Source organism: Sclerotinia sclerotiorum, genomic scaffold (assembly GCF_000146945.2).
Source record: "Sclerotinia sclerotiorum 1980 UF-70 scaffold_12 genomic scaffold, whole genome shotgun sequence".
Classification (NCBI taxonomy): domain Eukaryota; kingdom Fungi; phylum Ascomycota; class Leotiomycetes; order Helotiales; family Sclerotiniaceae; genus Sclerotinia; species Sclerotinia sclerotiorum.
Window position 1 is genome coordinate 161,638 of NW_001820824.1, and position 4,236 is coordinate 165,873.

Consider the following 4,236-nt stretch of genomic DNA (forward strand, 5'->3'; position numbering starts at 1 on the left):
CCAGCGCCCATATTCTCATTCATAAGATCACAATCCCAGATCTGGTAACCCCGCATCCGTAAAATTCATGTCCATATCTATATTCATAGCACTCCAATCTGGGTTCACATTCGCGTTCGCGTTTACGTTCGTCTCAACTGTCTTGTTGGTAGCCATTTGTTGTGTTTCTGCTACGAGCTGGGTTTCCACTTGTGCCAATCTAGCTTCCAACTCCTTCATATTTCTCCTCTTCGTTCCTATATTCCTCCTCCTCTCGGGGTATTCGCACTCGTGTCTTAGTCTTCCACATGTTCCACATTTAGGCTTTACTCGATCGCATTTCAATTTCCTACGTCGGCAAGACACACATGATATTGTTTTCTCGACACCTTTCTCTTTACCTTCTCCCGGCGCAGCGTCAATTCTATTCGTTTGCGGCGCGGCTTTCTCGTTGCCAAATGAGGCCGATTCCTCATGCTCGGAGGATGTCGACATTGCAAAGCTCCGACAGCGCGTATATGAACATAGATAACGGACAGAATCGTATCGAATTGTGAAGGAATGTTATCATAACATGAACTCCGGGGATCTCGTCCAACTGAGCCTTGGGCATTTTCGTGGAAAGCAAGCCTAAATTAGATTAATAAGATAGAAGAAATAAGGTTTCACAGATCAAATAATCCTTGTTGCATTCTCGACTTGACAACGAAATCGAGTTTCCTGCCTTGGACTAAGCCAAAGGATGTCTAAACTTCGGAAAATATAAATATGGAATTTCACGTGCTTTTGTTGCACATCTCACTTGAAATGAATAGGCTATTCCGGAAAAGCCTGAAGTTTTGTAATTTTAGTGCTTTCAAGCCTGTAAATGCCTGTGTCTGATTGGGATAATGCAAACATCCTCCACTAAATTGACTTTTCCGGCCAAGCCCCAATCTACTAAATTATACCGTATTTGGCTCCATGAAGTCAGGCTTGTTCTTCAAATCACATAAGCATTCAAAAGTCTTTTCACCTGCCAACAATTTGTCATCAACGGAGAAAAGAAGATGTCGGAGAAGTGATGAAGGGGTTGAATTGGCTGAAAAGTCATGCCATGTATGCTTTTAGACGTTGAAAGCCCAAATCTTACCAATCCATACCACTCCCTTTCATTCATTATTTTCCTATCATAATAGAGGAATGTCATGTGGTTTCTTCTTTTCGGTGAATACCAGAAATAAATCAATGGTCCATTTGGTAGTTGCCATCCATGCTAGAAGTATATGAACTGCTAAAGCCATTCCCCGGCCATCTGCAAACATAGCATTATTTAATTATTTTCCACAGGAGACGATTCCTGAGGTCATTACTAAGTAGTATTTGACCACAGAATAGAGCCAAATTAACAGGTGATATAATCGTCAGAGTACGCTAGGCTGCCTGTCTGATTATCATCGAAGTTGGTCCTCATAGCAAATCTGCTTACTCACAAGAAAAGAGTATACAGCTACAAAACCTATGCGCTTTTTAATGCAATCGATTTTGCTGTTTTTAATTCAATGACTTGCAGAAAAGGAGCAAGTGCTCTCAAGTATGTATCATGCAAGCAAGAACAGGAGATACGACTTTAGTAATGTCTACAAAATACACCCCTTGAATTCTTAGAACACTTGAGTATTCGTTCCAAGGATAAAATAGAAGTCTATTGACGGCAGCAAGTATGTCTTGGGAGTAATGGATTGATTTCGCTGTTTATAATCTCGAATGAAGGAATGATTACTTTCATCTATCTATCTTGTATATCCGACGTTCTTTCCTTTCTCTAGTTCACGTTTCCCTCTTCATCTTCCTCTGCTTTGTTCTTCTCTGCAATTTGCGTTACAGAATGATATAATAAACCTGCTCACTGCATTACCTTTATGATCCTTGATATGATGTTGTGCCAGAGTTTATTGTGATGTCTATTAATAACTGAGCGGACTTGTGAATAAAAAACAGAAATCTCCGTCAATACAATAATTATTCCCAAGCAGACGGTCCCATCATCTGGACAGATGTGTTTAAATACAAATTCACCAGGAACTAATTAATGTACAATAAACACACTACCCCAAAAGTCACGGAGGTCAGGATTTGGAGTCACGGATATCAATCAGAACCAGTGCAATCACCAATCCAAATTCCCAAAGCGGAGCAGGATTACACTGTTCCAGGTGTGAAGATAAGATGAAGAATGAGACACTGTTTTCGCGCGTTTCATGCGATACTATTCTAAACCTGTTGAGATTTGAAATACGAATTGCCGCGACCTATAAGTGAAAGGAACAATTGGTCCTCGTGTTGTTCTCCTGTCTCTCTCGACATCCCTTTTCATAATGACAAGAAATGATTATCCAACCACAACATCAATTGCGGTAACCACAAAATCCCGAATAGCAACCACATCATAGACGGTCACTCATAGCTCCTTCCCATGTGCATAGCGTCCCGTTCTCCCCATACTAACCATACCATCTCACATACACTATAATCCAATCTCCAAAAGAGAGAGAGAAAGCGAGGAATCGTAACATAACGCCCTCCCCCGTCGGGAACCACCTCCTCCATCTAGCCCTACGATCCAGACACAACATATCAATTCATCCACCCAGCCATCCAACCAACCAACCGCATTTGTCACCAATCACCACTACCGGTATCCCCCAAGAAACCCCACACCCCACACCCCATACCCCACTGAACCCCTAACACCACTTACAGGCCACCAACATCTACACTCCACTCCACAAATCTATCTACAATAAACGTTAAGAATGCTGCGCAATCCAGCCCCATCCAAAACACTCTACTCAACTCCCCCCCAAAAAGCCACCCCAAATTCCAAGTTCAGCTTCCTTCATCCCATCCCATTCCACACCCAATCCCAGTCCACCGCACTACATCAACGATACTCTACAATTACCCCCTAAAATCCCCTTACACATCCCACCCCATTCCCTCCACCCACAACAACCCACCCACTCTTATCCATTACCACCAGTAATATTGATTTCCCCTCCCCTCCTATCCTACCTTATAGAAAGGGTTAAGCTCATCAGAATTTACCATTAGGAGTAAAAAAAAAGTGATCAAAAAATTTCCAGAATGGAAATGAAAAGAAATAGTCGAAGTTGAGACTAGGAATGAAAAGGAATAAATATTCCAAAAAGTATTCAAAATATATAAATATAATTCAAAATAAAATTATATAAACTTTCACTTAATCAATTATATAATTCATCTAAATACATTTTTTGAAAATTTATTTTCATTCAATTCAATTTCAATTTTTTTAAGAAAATTTCTCATTTTTTCCCCGAGCTTTGTAAAACCAGAATATCAAATCCCACCCAAGAAAACATCATACCCCTCCTTCCCTTTCCTTTCCTTTCCTCTCCTTTCCTTTCCTATCCTACCCCTAAGGATAAGAAAGAGCATCATATTTCAACTATTAGGAGTAGGAGAGGAGAGGAAAGGATGAAGAGGGAAGGGGAAATCAAGACCACTGATTAGCCACCGCGATATAAATCATTAATTACCTGAGATTAATAAGATTAGTTTATCACTTTTAGAGTATATACATACACATTCTACATTCTATGTACATCAAAAGAACAGAACATAAGTTTCCCAATCAGTTCATCAATAAATCAATCCATCCATCCATCCCCTGCAAAATCCCTAGCTAGTCCCCTCAACTCTTGAAATAAGGTTAAACCAGCAGACAGACACTCACTAAACCATTTCCAAAGTCCCATTTCCATAGCCGAGCCGAGCCGTTAAATCTAAACTTAGAACACTTAAGTCTTAAGTCTTAACACGGCTCGTCTAAACGGGTAGAAAATACCTAATCGAACATCCATCCATCCATCCATCCATCCATCCATCCATCCATCCATCCATCCATCCATCCATCCATCCATCCATCCATTCACTCACTCGTTCAGTCACTCACTCACTCACTGGATAGAAAAAATCACTACTAGTTCATTCATCCATTCCACAAAATATCAAAATAGTACAAACTTATAAATCCCCCAATTCTTCATCATATATCTTCCATCTCGTTTACACGCTACTTAGATAATCACCGCAGCTCTAGGTGCTCTAGCCTAGTAATCCAAACCATAAACGACAGGAAACAGGCCAAAAAAAACTACTATCTGCCATCGTGGTTCACATCATAAAAGATTATCTTCTATCCTACATCATTCCGTTGTCAAAAAAAATTTCCCC